The sequence below is a fragment of the Balaenoptera physalus genome, assembly GCF_965194825.1.
Source record: "Balaenoptera physalus genome assembly, chromosome: 17".
Lineage (NCBI taxonomy): Eukaryota > Metazoa > Chordata > Mammalia > Artiodactyla > Balaenopteridae > Balaenoptera > Balaenoptera physalus.
In genome coordinates this window covers 33,220,430-33,233,515 of record NC_138895.1, presented here as the reverse complement: position 1 = coordinate 33,233,515, position 13,086 = coordinate 33,220,430, and the positions used below count along the sequence as shown (strand labels likewise).

Genomic DNA, 13,086 nt, shown 5'->3' with positions numbered 1-13,086 from the left:
AGAGTACAGAATGTCAAAAAGAATAACAAGGCCAAATGGCTTATTTCATTCTCATAACAGCTCTACTATATAGGAAATTTTAGTATCCTCATGTGTAGGTATTGTGACTGAGGTTCAGAGAGGCTAAGAATGTGTCCACAGGGTCAAGTAATTAGAAGTGTCTGGACCCCACTGGTACTCTTCATTATTTAATAGTACCAACCTCAAAGGTTGTTACAAGGTTTAAAATATAAAAAATGTTAGAGAAAAAAGCAACAATCACTAGTTTTTAGTCCTTCACAGTAAACAATAGCCCAATGGTTACTCAGCTTAACTTTGTGTGCTTGTTGGATAAATTTTTCTGAGTATCTAACACTCACTGAATGAGACATATATGATATAATGTATATTTAAGAGTAGGGAACTGACTTTTTAAGCACCAACTCTATGCTTGATGCTGGGAAAGGTACTTTATTTATGGGATCTAATTTAATATATTTAACCTTGTGAGGCAGGTATTATTATCCTTACTTTAGAAATAATAAAACTGAGGATGGGAAAAGTTAAATGATCTCACAGCTAGTACATAGTGAGACGAGAATCAGAACCCAGCTGTAAAGCCAGTCTTTGTCTATATCACGTAGCCTATTTTATAAATCATATACAGCTATAAAAATGTAAGGTGTCAGTCAGGGTTCAGGGCATAGAACAGAAGCCACTCTAGGTATTTTTAGCAGGTAGGGATTTAATTTATGGATTTTGGAACTTACAAATCCATTGGAAAGTCCTAAGGAGCAGTTCTAGAATGAGCCTCTTAGATGAGTTCCAGAACTACACAGAAATGACCTACTAGAAGAGCTAGTGCTTTGGGGCCACTATTAGAGATGTCAGAGGAAGAACTACTATCTCTGCTTCCTTAATTGTCTGAGGTATCTGGTAAATGGATAACCAAAATTGTTATGCAGGGAAGTTAAATTGGGTATCCATTGCTTCTGGATAATTAGGAAGCTGAAGAATGAATAATGTAAAGTTTCTGTAGGGAAGCGTCATGTTTCATGACCATGAGAGCCAGCAGCAACAGCAAAGAGCCCCAGGAAGATAGTCTCTGCCTCAGTTCTATTTTCCATATATTAATTGAGCATATTTACATGGTGAAACTTGACTTGAATATAGAAGCCATAGTTGCAAGGGAGTCTGGGAAATGTACATTTTAGTTTTCCAGCTTCTCAATTAGAAAGAGGAGAGAATGGAGGATGAGTAAGCCATTCCAGAAAAGGTAACATTATTATTAATTAAAAATGTAATAATTATTACAATCTGGATTTTCTAACTTGGTTGATCACAAAATGGAAAGCTAACTTACTTTGCAATGGTTATCTGACTTTTTAGTCTCTTGGCCACTCGATGTCAGTAGAACGCTGCTGACTGGGTAGGACATTTGCTTTAGACACAGCTCTTGCTTTTTATCAATGTGCAAAGAAATTTGTGTCTAACAGAAGTTTTATGGTCCACTGACTGTAATGTGGCGCTTTACCAACCATGAACTTTGACATGTTTATAACGGGGACTTAATCTGAAAATATGCAAGAGGGAGTCTTATGAATATAATTTATAATCAGATGAAGTTTCATGTAGCTGTTGAATAGCATATGAAGTTAATATTTGTGCCATAAATTTCGAGGTTAATTTTGTCCTTCTTCAAGAGACATAGTGACATCAATAGGTAAACTGAAGGTTGAAATTCCAATTGCTTTGAAAGGACATCAAACCTTATGAATTTGAATTTGTACCAAAAATAGCAGGGGAATAGTATAATTAACATACATGGAATTCCATTTCTTAATACAAGGCAAAACCTAGAATTAACCCTACAAAGGACTTTTGTATAAACACTCTGTTATGTCAGAGCTAACAATGTCAATAGTCTTAGTTATTATACCTGCAGATCTTTATTTCTGCAAGTTAGTGGACTTTTCCTAAATTTCCAACGTATATTTTATTATGTATTGACCTTTTCTCCTTAACTCTTTCAATAATATGCTATTTAATGCCACAAGTGTTTAGTTCTTCTCCAAGGTACTCTGTTCCTAAAATCAAATAGCAATTTCACATGCTTACACTTAGCCTGAAGTGTTTATATACTTTAATTAGTGTAGAAATATTTTCTAGCTTTCAAAGCACTTTTAAGAGATCATAATCCAAAGGAAAGGGGAAATACTACTATTCAAATGACTACTCTGTTCTAAAAGTATTCCAGAATATTCAACTTTCAGAAGAGTACTAGAAGAGGACTAAACAGTAACTTGGAAATTCTTGGTACATCTTTTACTAAGATGATTCAATATTTTGCACTCAGCAATTTGAAGTGTGCTTCAGTTTTTATTTTAATTTTTCTTGTTAATCTTTCATCAATAAGATTGTCAGAATAACATTCTATGGGAACTTAACTGTTTATCAGTGAAAAGAGACAAAATACTTAAGGAAAAAACTGATCACATTATGCAATTAGATTGCAGATAGGTACATATGACATAGAATGGACTTTGCACATGCCTGAGAGATTCTGAATACTAGCAGTGGCACAGTTGTAGTATGTTTCTGTGAATGTATGCTGGGGTAGTGTGGGCCTAAATACACATATGCGTTTGTGCTCTACCCAGGGGATTTGTAAACCTCAGTTAATGCAGTTGTGGGGAATTGCATTTCTGAATCTACCTTGGTCTATCATGGGTCACGTGTGAATGAACATGAGTAAAAGGATGTATACCAATGAATATGACTTTATGTTTACATATCTATATCAAAGAACATACAAGTGAGTATTTTGCATTTGGATGAGGCTATATTTTTCCTTATTTGTTTTATGTTTTTTTAAAAACATTTTATTGCCAATATTGATTACCAGTGTCCCGCTTATCTTTCTGCCATCTTGGTTACTCACCTTCACCAAGATGAAACAAATGATATCACATATGTTTGCTGGTTCAGAAATCTCAGACTGAGGGCCATAGTGCTCAATCAGGAATCAGGATGCAATACTGATGGCAACCTCATCCTCAAGAACAAAGGATGAAGCTTGAGGTGTACCTAATGCCTCAGCAGGAAATTTACAGTTAAGAGGTAATTGCTGAGTATTTTATATTTTTATACAGTACCTTACAAGTTGATTTTAGCCTGCAGCAAGCAAAATATTCCCCTTCTACACAATTCTCCCATACCTGTTCTTTCAGTACATGTGAAATTTATAAAAATACCCTGCAATTTCTAGTGTTTCTCTTTATCTTGGAGGTGAATGAGAAGAAAACCAGAGTGAGTTGAACATAGTCTTAACTCAGAGAAAATGAGCCACTAATCTTTGATTGGAAGATGGAGCAGATGTAGTTAAGGGTCAGAAGAGGGATCAGGAAAAGATAATAAGCAGACAAATTCTGGTGACATTTACATGAGAATATGAAATGAAAATTTCAGCCACTTGTTTGTGATACTGGTATATTCAGCAGGACGACTGTTCACGGCAACAGCAAATGGTTCAACGGATATCATAATAGGAGAGTTGCTGATTTCTGCTGTCCTCTTAGCCACAATGGCATAAAACTTAAAAAACAATGTCAAGAGTTATTTAGCAGCTTTAAAGAGTCTTAGAAACAGCCTCCCCCTGTGAAGCTCATGGATATTAAAGACAATTTAGGCAACAACCCAGTTCCAAAAGAATTTATACGAGTAAGAGCAAGGGAATTGCATGCCAGAAATATACAGATTTTTTGGTTCTCATTTTGGTTTTACTTTCTGACAATCAGTTCTAGAGACTCTTCAGTGAAAGCATATTTCACCTTTAGGCTTTGGAGCCCCTGTTGCTTGCTTCGTTGGGCACCTATAGCTGGCTTTTCTCCTAGATATGTCCATTCCTGCCAGCTGTTATAATGCAGAGCATGATAGTTACGGCAAATTGAGAGCCATGTGATTCCTTGAAGATACATGGGAGAGACCTGCAAAATTTGAGTGTAGGCCAATAAAAGTTGCTAACCAACAGCAAATTATTCAACCAATTTGTCAAAGATGCACTGTATTTGGAAAAAAATGCATCCTCTCCTCACTCAATTCCATGTGATAGCTCATTCCCTTTCTGCTTCATCTCTGGCTCTAGGTTTGATCTCACCTGTGGAATACTGTCTGCTCTCCTCATTCAGACTCTTGTTCAAAACTACTCCCTGGAAAACTGTGACAGATTTCCTGCTAAAATTCCCTCACATTATGTCATTTTGCTGACTCATACTTTAATGAATAAAGGAGCAGTCTGCCACCATGTGATGAATATTTATTGAGTGCCAATCTGTGGACTAAATCTGAGACTCTATTGTTCCTGTTATTAACTGAGTATATCAGTCAGGGTTCAGTGCAGAAAACAGAAATCCCCCTTGTATTCCAAGAATGGAGGAATTTACAGCAAATTTGAGGTTTACACAATCATTAGAAGAGCTAGGAAAAAATGGCAGGAAAGTCATCACTAAAGTGGATGTTTCTTTGGGTTCACCTGGAATCCACTGCAAATCTCAAGATTCTCTGGAGAGCTTCCATCAACAGTCCCCAGCTGCAGCATTAAAGTGAGTGGTTTGCAAAGTATTGCTTAGAAGCTGCTATGGATCCCATGTTTGCTCAAACATATGACCACATCTTTCTCTGGGGAATTATGGTCTTTCTCTGGCAAAATTGTTGTGTTTACCTTGTAAAAATGAGATGGATCCTCCATTCAAATTTGGTTTAGATATCAAGACTGATGATATCCATGCATTCATTAAGAAAGTAAGAAAAATTTATTACTCACAAAATGAGGCTTTCTGGGAAAGCCCAAAAATGGCTTGAAAGAGCAGAGAAAGGGGACTGTTTGGTTTTTATTGTAGTTAGGATGTACGGTTGGCATGATTCCTACACATACACAGGCTGGAGATTGTGTGGTTTGCACTTCCCACTGGTGCCAAAGGAAGGTGTGCCTGTGCTTTCTTATCAACTTGCCCAGATGTGGGAAAGAAGGGGAAAGGAGAGTGGTGTGACTTGAAAGGTGTCAGAAGTCAAACATCAAAGATGAAATTAGATTTGCTATTACAACACCATCTTGGAACCATGGAGGGGAAGGGGATTTGGGGGATACTTAGTGTGGTGGTGATGTTGAGTTAATAGCAGAAAATCTCATACACTGGGCATGGTCTCAGACTCCCTTTATTCCATGTTACCCAGACCAACAGTAGGCCACTTTCCACTTCTGCATTATTTCCTACTAATGAAACAGTCACTTTTAAAATTAAAGTAATATCCATTTTAAAAATCAAGGGACCGTAAAATCCTTGTAAGTATGTAAAGAAAAGAAAAAAAACCCCCAATAACTGACATAAGTAATAAATCATCAAATAAACATGAGTAGAAGTTTTCCCTCCCCCTCAGAAAAGAGGATTTGTACTTGAGAACTATATAGATGTCTTTTCTCAGGAAATTCACATTTATTAAAAATAGGGTCATATTTCTCAAAATGTCTCAAAGACAAATGTTATAGTACAGTGAAGTTATATGTTCACCTCCAGCATACACATTAACTGGAAATTTTAGCCTCATTCAGACAAACTTTTTAAAATAAATTGGAATTATGTACATGGTAACTGTTTACTATTAGCAAGAGTTGACTGAAAGTGGGAAATCCAGTTCTCGAAATACTTTAGTTCAAATCAGAGAAGGTAGAACATTCCAGAAGTTTTGACTGTTTAAAAGTAGGTCACCTCAGTAATTAATATCTAGGGTTTCATAAAATCTCTGATTATGGGGTGCCTGCTGATGTGACAAACATTGGGTTAAGTGTTGGGGATACAAAGTTGAATAAAACTTTTTTGCCTTTAAGGACCTCATAGTCTATTCAAGTGATACATAGGATTATAAGATGCTAAGGATTCAAGGAGTAAAAGTCTTCTGCAATTAAAACTATGACAGTCTACTAAGCAGCCACTTCTGCAAAACATAGCCCACCCAATGAAACCCAGTGTTTCAAAATTTAAAAAAATCTGTGAAAAACAAATCCCAAAATTCAGCATTATATTCTTAAACAAATTTCTAAAATAAAAGGAAGACTTAGCCAGGCAAGGACAAATTCTAATTTGGTTTTGAATGTTGTCCATGAAAGACTGATGACAACTGACAGTATTGTAGTATTGTCCAGCCTTCTAAATGTAACACTGATTTCCATATGAAACAGAGAAAACAGTGACTTGCTGCTTGTTGAAGTCAGGCACCTCTGAGAGATGATTTATTGTATATTCTGAGGTGCTTCTTTCCAGGTAATGAGGCATGAGAGTGACTGATAAGCACATAGAATTTGGAGGAGAACAAAATAATAAAACAAGCAGGTTCACTCTTAATCATGATTGCATATAGTAAATAAGCAAAATTCTTTTTCTAAAAATGTTGAATACAGAAAGTTGAAAATCTTTTGAAGATATTAAAAATCCAAAAGTTTAGAATTACAAATGAATTTAATTCTCTAAACATTCTGCTTAATTAGTGAAGAACTTTAAACATGCATCACAAAATATAAACACATAAACTTTATAATTTAGTGTGCAACTCCTGATTTTTAAAGGTGAACTTGAAAAAAATATGTCAATATATTTTCCCCTCAAGTGGTGATGGGTCCAGCACTGAAGCCCAGGATTCAGGTAAAGTTTTTAGGAGAAGGATGTATGTGTGGGTGGGAGAAAGTTATCATTTTTTCTTTATTTAAATTGGGTAATACTATATTTTGAAAATCCTTTGATTTACATTATTTCACTTGGTTCACAAAACAACCATCAAAGTAGGTAGAATAAATATCCTTAGAGCCATCTTACAGATGAGGAAACTGAGATTTAAGGAGGTTAATTAATTTTCCAAGGTCTCATGTCTGGTTACTCACAAAGTTAAAAGAGAAGCCAAATCTACTTACTCCCAGTCTAGACCTCTGTCTGTTATACAGTGCTGTCTTCTAATAAGTGATATCCTGCTAGATTTTGGTATTCTTACTATGTGTTTTTGACAGTTTTGATTTTGTATATAATCATGTGTCAAATTTTCTATTCTCTTTGTGGACAAGTTCTGATCTGATCTGAACCCAAATAATTCAAACTGGAGAATGAGGTACCAGATTATTTTACTTAAATTATATACTCTTCTTTAGTTTACATGTTTGTGAAATTATAGAAAAGTAATGAAAATAATGTTTATTTTTGGGATTTCTTCTCTATGTGTTTGTCAGACCATTTAATTTTAGCAGTTGGGTTAAACTTTTAGACTATAGAATCCTACACTCTCTTGAATCTCACATTAAGAGTTTTTTGAGGAATTAAATATATTTTTTATTGGTAATGCTATATGTGTTATTTAATTTTTAAAATAATTTTTATTTTTAGAGCAGTTTTAGGTTCACAGCAAAGAAACGATCTTTTTACCTGAGGTCTGTATATTCATTCTTGGGTTACTGAACTACAAATAAAGATAAACTGATAAAAATGTTTTGAGTGACAAAAAATTACATTTAAATATCAAATATGAACCCTACTGAAGACAATGATGTTGTTCTCTATTATAATGATTTTATGTTGATTAAAATTAAAGATATTTACATTTGTCTGAAACACATAAACAATTTCAATGGTGATTTAAAAAAAAATTGCAAATAAGTATTTTATTTTGGTAGTCTTAATATGACCTTGAGTGCTTTATTACTCATGGTCCCAGTTCATCATCTACCAAGTAAAAAGAGAGAGTATGATATCATGGAAGAGTAGAAGACTGAGTTTAATTATCTACTCTATTATTTAATAATTATGTGAATTTGTTATTCCTTCTTCCTGGAATCCTCTTCCCCAGATCTTCACACCTATAGTTCCTTTTCATCACTCAGGTCTCAGCTCAACTTCTCCCTCTTCAATGAGTCCTTCTATGACACCCACTCTTGTCCTCTGTGAAGTTGCACTGTGCTTCAGTTGCTTTCTCACATTACCCTGTTTTATTGTCTTGCACTTATTTTGTGTGAAATGATCTAGAAGGTAAGCTCCCTGAAAGCAAGGACCTAGCCTGTTTATCACCTGTGCCAACCAGCACTTGGAACATAGCAGGTGCTTTGTTAATATTTGCTGAATAAAAGAATAAATGAATAGTTTCAAGTAAGTCACTTTCTCAACTGTAATACAGGATTTTTACACCTCTCTTATAGCCTAGTGAGGATAAGAGATATTTGAAAACTGTAAAGCATTGCAAATTATTATTATTATATTTACAAAGGTATATGGGTTGACGTTTGCTTGAAAAACAATGGTGTTGAACTCTTCAGATTTTTACTAGGTGAATATTAGTGAAATCTTTGCATTTTTCCCCCCATTAGGATAATTAGCATACTATAAAGTCATTTGTGAGCTCAGCAGTTTGACAATTTGTTCTTGGTTTACTCTTTTATCTCTAGGTTTCTATACCATATATACTGTACAACTGGCCCTTTGGATCAGCGGGTTCTACATCCATGATTTCAACCAACTATGGATCGCAGATATTCTTTAAAAAATTCCAGAAAGTTCCAAAAGCAAAATTTGAATTTTCCACATGCAACTACTTACACAGCATTACATTGTATTAAGTATCATAAGTAATCTAGAGATGATCTGTGTGTGTGTTTTATGTACTATTTCTGCAGGTATTTAGGGCATAAATGTATGCTCTTACTCTAAGAGAATATAGACTGATGCTGCATAGTACAATGTGGGATTAAAATGTCTCTTTTAGCACATCAAACTGAAATGTAGTAGCTTTGTTTCTTGGAGATTTGGTTTGAAGTTTCTTTGTCAGAAATATTCAGCACAGTGATCTCTGGAGTGGAAAGGAACTAGCTTTTCAGAGATATGAAGATGGGTATATTATTTCCTCCTCACACAAATCAGAAACTGGGTAAAATCACATGAAATTTATTTCCACTTAGTCCTGACTTTGACACATTTAGAGTTAACTTACCTCAAGGTTTTTTTTGAATGAAATGTTTGCAGATGTTTTTCACATTTGTTTCTTGGCCCCTTTGCAAGCTCAGCAGCTGTGCACTTGCAAGCTAAGCCTTGTTTGCCTGAATGTGCTGAGGGGTGTAGGGGCAGAACCAGCTCTAGCAAGTCTAATCTCCAGTAGGAATGTTTTGGGGAACTTGATACCTGATGTTGCCATGGTGGCATTAGTTCATCTCCATATCATCCCTATGACTCCCATTTTTCTATCACACTCTCTGGACACATTAGGCCACATTCCTACCACCCTTTTCCTATTATTCCCTTCTTATGACTCCTCTGAGGTCTAGGCATGGTCTCAAATGGAAGTTTGGTAAAACCAGACGTGAACCTTGTAAGATGGATTGGTGGTCCCTGGAGTGATAGGTTTACAGTGTCAAGCTCTTCTGAATTGAAAGCCAAAGCAAATCTTATGAAATAGAAAAGAAAAATTACTTCATATTTTCCAGCTCAGTTCTAGTTCATTTCATGAGCATCAGCAAAGACAATCTACTTTACAAAGATAAAAGCCTGCATTTCCCAAAAGGTTGTCTTTATCAAAGAAAATAGAAAAAAATGTGAGATATGTTTCATAGTAGATATGACCAAGGAATTGAAAAATAATGAGTGAAGTTAGTATTGCTGATAAATAAAAACACTGTTAAAAGTTTAGATTGCAAAATAGAAAATAATGTTGTTTGTAATAAATGATATGCCAGGTAACACTAAATACTTTTATTTACTGCCTGTTGAACTTCACCCTTCAATGACGAACTCAAATGTTACTTATAATACGAAGGCTTCCACTATCCCCAGGTCATATTAATTATTACCTCATCTGTGTTCATAGCACTACTACAGTTTTTTTATCAGTGAATGTATCATTGTGGTATCTTTATTTTATTTACTTGTTTATTTATGCATTTATTTAATAGAGTGCAGTGGTTAAGGACGTGGACTCTGGAGTTAGACTGCCTGGATTGTAGTTCTGGTCCTGCCACCCTCCATCTGTGTGACTTCGTGCAATTACTTAATGTGTTCTGTACCTGAGTTTCCTCACTTGTGAAATGGACAGGATAAGAGTACCTACCTCCTAGAGTATGATGAGAAATGTTGGAGTGAATATCCATAAGGACTAAGTGCCTGATGCTAAATATGTATTATTTAACATCCATATGAAATATTTGTATATGACAGAATCTATACCAGGGCCTGAGTCTGCACATATAGAAGAACCTCTATTGTCAAAGAATGTTTATGTTGGTGATCTAGACACTGAACAATTCAAAAGCAGTGAATTCATTTATTCTATGCATATTCACTGATCAACTTTTATATGCCTGGCACTGTTCTAGATGGTAGGAACACAACAGTGAACTAGAAAAAATTCCCTCACTGAGCTTCCATCCTGGTAAATGTTAGGGCTATGATGCAGGTTTGCAAAATATGTGGGAAGATGGAGATGGGACCTCTAACTCAGCCTGGGGTGGGGCTAAGAATGAGGGAAAGCTTCCTGGATGAAACAGTTTAGCCAGGCAGAGAAGAGATTGAGGGGCTTGAGTTAGGCAAAGAAGCAGTAATGAGGTCACTGATATTTACCTCCTTAAAGCAAAAACTCCTGTCTCATGAAGTTGCAAATTTCCTCTGTACAGATGGAATGACACTTCCTTTCAATTTAGGGAATACACCAGTGATTATTTCAACAATTTCTTGAAGTGGGGCTTTTCTGTTGATATGAATATCTTGGGTGTAGATTCCCATGCTGTAGATTATCTTCTTTTCAAGGAACTTGTGCTCTGTCTTTACTATATTTTGCATGATGTAACGTTATTGTAACGGTGGAGATATAGCTGAAATAGCATAGAAATTAGGTTCAGATGATCCGGATTCAAGCTTCAACTCTATCACTTGCTGGCTGGATGGCTTTGTACTTCTTTGAGGCTCAGTTTATCTGTCTGTTGGGGCATTAATACTGAAGTATACCTAAGAGAGCTGTGGTAAGGATTATATTTAAAAATTTGTAAAAAGTGCTTTATAAGTTGCAAATGCCATATGGTGTATTATTAATTATATTCCTGAAGAACACACTGTTTTCAGTAACTGACAAAAGGTTCAGTGAGAAAATAGCATAAGGGTATTTTTATCGACAATTTATACCTCACAATTAGAATGAACATGCATTTACAACAAGTATGTGATTACTTACCAGGTGCTGAGCTCTTTCGATACAATCCCGCCTTGTCAGTATTATTACCAAAGGAGAGTAACATGCTCAAAGTTACATAGTGAGTAAGTGGGAGAAACAGGTGTCAAACTTGTTTATTTGACCTCATATCATGAATTTCTTTTCATAATGTAACCATGCCTCTTCAGGAGTCTTGCAGGATCTGCTATATCCTGGTGAATCTTGCTGAATCCTGAATATGTAAACCCTCTGAGCTTTATTGTTGTGCCATGTAATCCTTCAAAAGTGAGCTTCACAGTCCTTCAAACTCAGAATTCTTTACTGGATTTTCAAAACAGCGAAGGGGCCAGGGTGGAGAAGATTAAGAATATGATAGTAACACAAAAAAATTCTTTCTTCTGTATTTCCCTTATGTTACAAACTCCCATTCCTCTTCTCTTCCCACATTCTCTGAGAAATTTCCCCCACCTTTAACTCTATGAATCCAGTTTCCTTCTGTCACTCCTTGTTTCTATCCAGTTTTACAAGCAAAGCCAGAAAGAGTTGATCTTGGGAGAAAAGGGGTGGGGAGCAAAAGAGATAGAATGGACCATTCCAGAAATTTTTTTAGCTAGCTGAAAAAGGAGAAAACCTAAACACTCATACATTAATTTTTTTCTTGTCAAAAATTAATATTAAGTAACATGAACTGTTATGACATTGCATAGACCTCATTTTAATGGAATGAATTGAATAACATAATAACTGGTAAAATTTCAGCCACATCCTGAATTTGTCAGCAGAGCACTTGTATCCCTTTTTGCAGTCTGAGAAGGACAGGTAAGTCTGAGTTCACCTGAAACCTATATTTTCTAAATTCTGCTGACCCTCTGGTAAGATCCCATTGACTTTATGTCATGACCAGCATTTATATTTGAAGTTAGCCTTTCAAAGTGCAGTGTGCAGCGACATAATCTCCCTGTAGGCCTTTACTGTAACAATTGCAGAGGTCCAATTTATTTTACTAAAAAAACAGAATTATTAAGCTGATTAGCTCCATGTGTATGTTAGTTCCACTATGATTATCAAGTTGACCCACAATTATGTCTTTTAAAAAAATCCCTGAAGAGCAGTGTGGAAGCAAGTTGTGCTACTCTGGAAAGTAATAAACATTGTCATTGTCCTTTTCATATTGCTGATCATATTTGTAAAATTTAATGTCTAAACAATAAAAATGTTGCTAGAAATAATTGTGTTTTCAATTATCCCTCAATTTACCAAATTTTGTAATTTTTGGTGAAGGTGAATTATTAAGAAACTCATCATAACATGTATTTTGGGAACACCAATGGTCATGACAATATTTCCATATGGACTATTTTATCACACCTCTCAGTGTAGTAATTTTATTCTAATTCACACCATTCCATTCTGTTTCCACATATTAGCACTATCTCTATTTTAGACATCTTTTAGTTGATATGAGTACAGGAATAAAAAATAAATGTTCCCACCCTTGATAACTTTAAATCTTACTGCAACAAACAGACAGTATATACAGTGGACTGAAATTCAATGTGCTTAGTTTTACAGTATATAGGAACAGGTCACAAAAATAAAAATGTGGGGTCCTGGTCAGTGGGAGTGTGTGGATTAAGGGCTTAAGAACAATATCTGAAAAAGTTTATAAATCCAGGCATCAGTAATAGTAGCCACTATTTAAATTTCTTATTACACATGGAATTGTTAGTGTTTGGTTTTTGATTGGATTTTTTGGCAGAATCTGGAAATTCTCTAATTATATCTGGAAGTCAGGGTATTTGTTATAAGAGAATGTCATTGTGTTGTTTTATGCACTGTCTCAATTAAAGTAGCTCACCTTTTCTTATAAAGCAATGGAAGACC

At 35.3% G+C, this 13,086-nt stretch overlaps 2 long non-coding RNA genes across 2 annotated transcripts in view; one reads left to right on the top strand and one right to left on the bottom strand.

Moving 5' to 3' along the window:
* LOC309647078 overlaps positions 1 to 8,470 on the top strand; it is a 190,391-nt gene extending 181,921 nt beyond the window's left edge. The window contains exon 4 of the long non-coding RNA XR_014255770.1: positions 8,456 to 8,470. This is a non-coding gene — a long non-coding RNA (uncharacterized lncRNA). The remainder of the gene's footprint in view (positions 1 to 8,455) is intronic.
* The window catches only part of LOC309647088, an 846,185-nt gene that overhangs the window by 291,983 nt on the left and 541,116 nt on the right, over positions 1 to 13,086 (bottom strand). The window lies entirely within an intron of this gene.